This window comes from Rattus norvegicus, chromosome 16 (genome assembly GCF_021556685.1).
Source record: "Rattus norvegicus strain SHRSP/BbbUtx chromosome 16, alternate assembly SHRSP_T2T, whole genome shotgun sequence".
Taxonomy (NCBI): Eukaryota; Metazoa; Chordata; class Mammalia; order Rodentia; family Muridae; genus Rattus; species Rattus norvegicus.
Window position 1 is genome coordinate 53,610,598 of NC_141549.1, and position 7,638 is coordinate 53,618,235.

General features: G+C 47.5%; 2 protein-coding genes and 1 pseudogene across 21 annotated transcripts in view; 2 read left to right on the forward strand and 1 right to left on the reverse strand.

The window, feature by feature from the left end:
- Erich1 (glutamate-rich 1) overlaps window positions 1–7,638 on the forward strand; it is a gene marked incomplete at its 5' end in the record, with an annotated part of 52,793,804 nt that overhangs the window by 22,740,038 nt on the left and 30,046,128 nt on the right.
- The window catches only part of Irf2 (interferon regulatory factor 2), a 111,848-nt gene that overhangs the window by 69,818 nt on the left and 34,392 nt on the right, over window positions 1–7,638 (reverse strand).
- Ube2v1-ps3 (ubiquitin conjugating enzyme E2 V1, pseudogene 3) lies at window positions 5,091–5,575 on the forward strand (annotated as a pseudogene).

A 7,638-nucleotide genomic window follows, 5' to 3' on the forward strand; every position in this document is an offset into this window, starting at 1 on the left:
AAGGGACAGAAAGCAGAGGAGGAGAAGCATGCGCCCTGCCTGTTTCTGATTAACCTGGAGAGCTATTTCAGGAGTGTAAGTCCCACAGAAAGCTAATGTTCCACCACCCTGATGTTAATTTCTCATTAACACTTACTGAAGGTGTCGGAAACCACTAAAGCACCGTTCCTATCTGCCAGTCTCCATCTCCTGCCTGTCAGTAGGGAGAAGAGTAAGAAGCCAGGAGGCCATGTTGCTTCCCACTCCAAAATGATGAGCAGTTCACAAGAGTGCCAGATTCTCCTGCCGGAGAAGTACTCAAACCACTTAAACACCTCAGTGCTTTGTCCGTCCTGTACTTAGCAGCACCAAGTGCCTTCTCTTGGCTTTCAGAGGATGATTTGAACTTCCCCTCCTGTCTTAGGGTTTTACTGCTGTGAACAGACACCATGACCAAGGCAAATCTTATAAGGACAACATTTAATTGGGGCTGGCTTACAGGTTCAGAGGTTCAGTCCATTATCATTATGCCTGGCAGTATCCAGGCAGGCATGGTGCAGGAGGAGCTAAGAGTTCTACATCTTCATCTGAAGCTGCTAGCAGAATACTGGCTTCCAGGCAGCTAGGATGATTATAGCCCACTCCAACAAGGCCACACCCACTCCAACAGGGCCACACTTTCTAATAGTGCCACTCCTTGGGCCGAGCATATACAAACCATCTTACCTCCCAAGAAGAATTTTAACTGCCAAAAGAATTCTAACTGTTATCAAGAGCCTTACTAATTTGTTAACACTATGAACTATCTGGATGCTAATGGAAGCCATCTTGCCTGGCTCAGAGCTAATTAATTTGACGACCTGAATTTTTGCTTTGAGATAGGGTCTCAAGACGTCACCATGTACCTCAGATTAGTCTCAAACACCTGATCTTCCTGGCTCAGTCTCCTGGGGATTACTCAACACTCGGCAACATGGAACTTTGTTGAGTGTTGTCATTGTTGTTGTTGGAGAAGAGTTTTGGGCTATGTAGTCAAAGATGACTAAAGACAAAGATTGGTCCTCCTATCTTTACCTCTTGAACAATAAGATTACAAAAGTGTGCCACCATGCCCAGTAGCCTCATGCGTGGAGCACACGACCAGCTACTGACCCACATCCTCAGCCCCAATGTTTAAGGGGCTTTTTAAAGGACTATTATTATCTAAATTATCCATGTGTGTACAAGTATGCAGGTGCATATGCTTGTGTGTAACACACAGAGGCCAGAAGGAGTCAGGTGTTTTCCACCTCTACCTAATCCTTTAAAATAAAGTTTCTCCTTGACCCAGGACTCATGTCTTCTTTCTAGGCTAGAAGCCAGCAGGATCCCAAGATCCTCCAGTCTCTATCTCACTTGGAGCCGGGGTTCCGAGTGTGGACAGGTTTGTTATGTGGGGGCTGGGATAGGAATTCTGGTCCTCAGAACTATTCTATAAGCACTCCTAACCATTTCTCTTGCCCCAGTATGGAATGTCTCAATGAGTCATTATGTTCTCCATAGGGCCCAACACTGTCTTTCCTTATCACAGAGTAAGATTATGGCCATTAAGCAGAATGTAAGATGATATTTGGTGTCTTAGCCACCATGCCTCCAGGACATCTTACGTACCCAAAGGCAAAATGGGTACCACGGGAGACCTCCTTGGGTCCTACATGTCTCATAAGTGTGCAGGGCGAACCTGAAGCTCGGGAATCTCTTTATTCTATGCCTTCTATGAGGTAGGAATTGGGATTTTGTAAATGAGAAATCGGCCTGCCGTTATAAAACTCAGAAGCTCCCTAGCCTGTGCTACTCACTCCACAACTTAAAAGCTGTTAGGTGGTAAGGGGGGCCACTGTCGACTGCATCCACTTTCTAGGGTGCTCTTCAAGAACCAGGTACAGAGGGTGGCAGAAGCCAGGATCTTTATGGATCCATCTTTCTCCTCTGAAATAAACGAAACTCCCTCAGAGTTTTCAAAGATTAAATTCTGAGCATATAAATAAAGAGCTTTCAGTGAATAGCCACTAATGTCTGCAGATATGAAACTGGTTAGAGGTATTTAAGGAAAGGTTGTGGAGGCAGCTTAGTCGTAGAGCACAAAAGTACAAAGCCTTGGGTTCAGCCCTCGCTCTGTGAAAGAAAAGCACAAGTGCTTAAGGAACCCTGTTTACACTTTTGAAGCATTTAGGTTGAGCGAAATGTCTAGACTCCTGGAATATGTTTAAATACGACGTGGCAGAGTTGAATGATGAGACACTGGGAATGTGTATTGGTTTGAATATGCTTGGCCCAAGGAGTAGCCCTATTAGGAGGTGTGGCCTTGTTGGAGTGGGTGTGGCCTTGTTGGAGTGGGTGTGGCCTTTTTGGACTAGGTGCGTCACTGTGGGTGTGGGTTTTAAGACCCTAATCCTAGCTGCCTGGAAGCCAGTCTTCCACTAGCAGCCTTCAGATGAAGATGTAGAACTCCCAGCTCCTCCTGCACCATGCCTGCCTGGATGCTGCCATGTTCCCACCTTGGTGATAATGGACTGAACCTCTGAACCTGTAGGGCAGCCCCAATTAAATGTTGTTCTTTATAAGATTTGCCTTGGTCATGGTGTCTGCTCACAGCAGTAAAACTCTAACTAAGACAGAATGCCAAAGTATAATTTGTATGGGGATGCTCAAAACATTGGAATGAGAGGAAAGTGGGGGAAGAAGCGGGTTTTTCAGCTGTAAAAGTAATTAAGAATCAAGCACAAACTACTAGGGGCTCTGTGCCACAGGTTACACAGCAGGCTTCCCCTTGGGTACTGTTGTCATGGGACCACAAAGCCATGGTCTCCTTCTGTATTAGTGACAGTCATGGCTGACCCATCCCAAATGGCACTTGTAATCCTTAGGACACATACTTGGCTGGCAACTTGAATCAAGGGACAGTTGTTTGGCTTCAAACTGGACAGCTCCAGGATGGGGGTCATACACTAACACTGAAGTGGCCCACACAGAAGGTGCAAACGTTTCCTGAACAAAGTAAAGACTACAGTATCTTGAAGGCAGAAACCCAGTGCCCTCAAAACGGGAGTTAGCCTGTGCTCACTGTGAGCTCTGAGTTTCCTAGCCTGTTCTGACATCAGCAGAGGCCTGAACTTCAGGTGAGAAAATAGGTATAATCTGTCTATAGAGGATACCCTCCTGAACACACCGGAAAGCCTTCCTCCTTCCTTCTCATCGTATGTAAGTGACTTTAGCCAAGAGCACACTCAGCAGAGCAGACAGACAGACTAGTGAAAAGCCTTCCCCCACCTCCCAGCCCCACAACAACCTCATCTACCAAAAACTGTGAATGTGTCATTTTTTTTTGAAAGGGTTATCTCTGAGGATGTACCCACATTAAAAGGAGGCTATCTTGAATTAAAGTAGGCCTGCCTACTTTAGGGAAGGAAATGGGGTTTTCTTCTACTTTTCTAGACTCTTTGGCTTGGCTACAAATTAAGATAGCGTAAGGCAGATTAACAAGAGAAAAGTCCTATCTAAACCCTATCTAACCATACTCACAGGCATCCCACTGATTGCCAGACTCAAAAGGAAGCGGTGATAGAAGTGTAAACAGCATCTTGAGTACAGGAGCACTTGGGGCTTATGTGGGGTTGTGGTTACATACATATGGAGAAGTGTGTGTGCGTGTGTGCGTGTGTGTGTGTGCTTGTGTGTGTGCTTGCGTGTGTGCATGTGTGCATGTGTGTGCGTGTGTGTGTACACGTGTGCACGTGTGCATGTCTGTGTGTGTGCTTGTGTGTGTGTGTGTGTGTGTGTGTGTGTGTGTGTGTGTGTGTGTATTAAGCACTGTTGGCCAGATACAGTCTTAGGTAATAGGAGTGGTCATGTCAATTCTCTCTGATGCTAACACTCTCTCTAAAGCACATATGTTTCTTTTACACGTATGTTTTAGGTTTCTTTTACATGGTTTCCCAGACCTATTCCTGTGCCTGAGTTTCCCACAGTAATCAGCTTGATAAGAAAAAAAACAAAGAAGTATATCTGGGGTGGTATATGCGGGCTTTTATAATTACATTTGAGGTGGTGTAGACTGAGCCCCAACAGTCTCATTCTGCAAGTTCCACAGAATCAATGTCTTTCTATGTAGATGACATCTAGATACTGACACACTCAAAAGGCAGAGAGAGAAAGAGGGAGGGAGGGAGAGAGAGAGAGAGAGAGAGAGAGAGAGAGAGAGAGAGAGAGAGAAGATTCGAACAATCCATCTACAAATCACAGAATCAAGACCTGCCAGCAACTACCAGAAAGAAACCAAGGAAGGCACCCACCAGCTTCTCCTTCGAGGCTCCAAAAGGAAGCAATCTATCCAACCCCTTGATTTCAGGCTTCTGGCTTTCAGAACTGAGAAGATCCAGTTCTGCTGCTTTCAGTAGCACCATTTATAGTTACCAGAGTGTGAAGTAGAGTAGCCACCAATGAAGAGGGAAGGCCAACATAGTAAGCGTGGGGACTGGCATAGAGCAAGCTTCAGCACAGAGAGAAGGCAGAGGCATCCTTGAAGATGAAAGACCATGGGAGGCAGCGAGGACGGATGCAGGAAGAAAACAGAAGCTGGGAGACAGATGACAGGCTTCCTCTACAGAAAACAGAAGCCTTGTGTAGGAGCAATAACAGGAGCCAAGGAACAAGGACAACAACCTGGCTGCAGTGAGGCAAGCAATGGGACCTGACAGTAACATGTGCACACAGCTAGACAGGTACAGAATGAACACAGTCAGAATAAGAGGAGGGAAGTTACACTGGCAGGAGGCTGGATTCACGGAGGGCACTGAGCTAGTGGTGGAGAGGGAATTGGTTTGGAGAAATAGTTTTTCACATATTGAAATACAGAAATAGGGGTGGAAAGATGGCTCAGCAGCTAAGAGCCCAGCTGCTCCTCCAGAGGTCCTGAGGTCAATTCCTAGCAAGCAGATGGTGGCTCACAGCCATCTGTAACGGGATCTGATGTCCTCTTCTGGCATTCAGGTGGTACATGCAAATGGAACCCTCATATACGAAATAAAATTAATAAATAAATCCCTTTTAAAAATACAGAAATAAGATGCAAGATGGCAGTCACCACAGGCTCAGGAGTAAAAGTCCCTTGAAATTCCCGACTGTTGGAAGAGCTGGAAGAAGGCCAGAAAGGAGTAGGCGACGGCACAGTTAGCTGGGGTCTGGAGGACGACAAGGACATGACACTCACAAGATGGGCAGGCGTGATAATTGGGCCTCCACGAACAATTTATGAAAACCGAATATACAGCCTTAAGATAGAGTGTGGGCCTAAGTATCCACAAGCACCCCCGTCTGTGAGATTTGTGACAAGAGTCAACATGAGCGGTGTGAGCAGTTCCAATGGAGTGGTGGATCCACGAGCCATGGCAGTGCTGGGATTCCCACAGCATCAAAGCCATCCTGCAGGAACTGAGGCTCTTGATGATGTCAAAAGAGAACATGAAGCTGCCACAGCCACCAGAAGGACAGTGTTACAGCAATTAGTCACCAAGGCCCCGGCCTCCCTTCCCCGTCCAACCCAAGTCTTCATTTTCCACAGTAGTGAATTTTCTAGATCCATCTGTAGGCCTCAAGGTACTGGAGAGGAAGCCCCACTCAGACTTCATCCTGAGACACTGCTCTGATGCTAACTTATGGTCCATTTGAAAATCCTAAGTTGTGCTGTGCAACATCATCTGTCGAGTGTAACCGCTGTCTGCCTGGTTGAACTTCTGGGATCAAGAAGGTGTGTTGAAATTGGTTTCCTTTGGGAGCGGTGGGCACAGCTAACACAACTGTGAACAGAGACGTCTCACACCTGCTGCTGGCACTCGGCCTGGGTCTGCCTTTGCCTGCCTCGCCCTCTGCCACAGCTGTGTGGTGGCCCTTAGAATAGATGGGGAGGCTTCAGGTAGCAGCCGTGGGACTGACCACCGCTGAGCTTGGGGCGCTTTGGCTGCACCCCTGCTTTCTTAAGCCTTAAGTGATTGCCCCATCCAAGCCATGGTCCCCACTCCTCCACTCCCACCCTTGGTCAAAGCTTAGATTGTAACTTCCCCTCCCTCTGAAATTGGCCGTGGGTAAGGAATTCAGGGCTTCCCATATCCCCACCTTTATCAAGGGGTGCTGCTTTCCCCTCCTCAAGTCCCTTGTTGCCCATCACCACCCAACACATGCTGTGGCCAGAAGCCACCAGATGAGGTTGGAAGAGCCTGGCCTCCCTCACTTAGCTCCAGACCACACTTGTTCACCTGCCACCAGCCTTGGAATGGAGCGCCGGGTTCTCGGCCCTGCCACCACCGTCAGCCCTTGAGCTTTGAGCTCAGGTCTAGAGGTGAACAGAGCAGCCACAGGGCGACTCAGACAGGCCAGCGCTCAGGGTCCTTGGATATATGCCTAGAGAAAGGCCATGCGGAGCGTCCTCGGTGCACATGGTTCTGAGTTGGTTCCTTTTCCCATAATTGCTTTGCTTTTACACATTGAAGAGGTTTGAACAGGGCTCTCAGTCACCCTGGCCACCCATCGGGTCTGGTGTGGAGCCTGACAGCTGGAGCACAAGGCTCTGACCCTGCAGACTCGGGTTTCAGTGTTGCTCCTCAGACCCTCCACAGGGACCCAGAGGAGCTCTGTGTCACCACATTTCGCAGACCATTTGCAGATCGGTGGGCCTGGCTTCTGGCTCATTGCCACGCTCCCCACACTGTTCAGGACCACTAAATGCTGAAATGTGGATGCATACTGAAATAAAGGCAGTTCATTGTGTTAAAAAAATACAGAAATAAATGTAGATGTGAAAAGCATGCATGTGTAAGTATGTATATATACATATTGTAAATATGCACGTATGTCCATATATATGTGCATCCTCTCAGAGGGCCTGGGATGAGCAATGAAAACCTTACGAGCAACGCCCTGCTCAAATCTTAGTTTCTGAATACTCCACTAACCAGAACCAGAGATTCTGAGAACAATGGCTGACTCCAAGGCCAGGCTAGGGAACACAAAAGACAGGCCTTAACCAAAGCGTTTGCTTAGTTATGTGGGGGGTGGGGGTGCGGGGGTGCGGAGGGAAGGTCTTCAAAGAATAAAACATGTCAAAAAAGAAAACATAGAGGCAAACTTCAGCTTAAAAGGCCCACACTGACCAAATCGGGCAGAGTATGAGCATCAAGTAAGGAAAATGAAAACGAGAGGATCCACGAATAAGTAAACAGAGAGTAAGCTTTTCCATAAAGAAGAGTGTCAGTCAACAAACAGAACAGTGGAAACCGGACATTCACATCTGGTACCTAGCAGAGCAGAAGGTCTTTAGTTAAGGAACATTCATGAAACGTGGGGCATGTTGGCAGGCACAGGCTGTCTACCCAGCATAGAAGACTGAAGCAGGAGCATCATCACGAGTTCAAGGCCTAAAGGGCTCCATATTGATGCCGACCTGGGCTTATATCGTAAGATCCTGTCTCAAGAAACAATATACAGGGCTGGTGAGATGGCTCAGTAAGTAGAGGCACCTGCTGCCAAACCCGATGGCCTGAGTTCAATCCCCAGAACGCACGGTAGGATCATGGCAAGCTGCCCTCTGATTTCCACACACCCATCCTAGCACATACCCCCAATAAA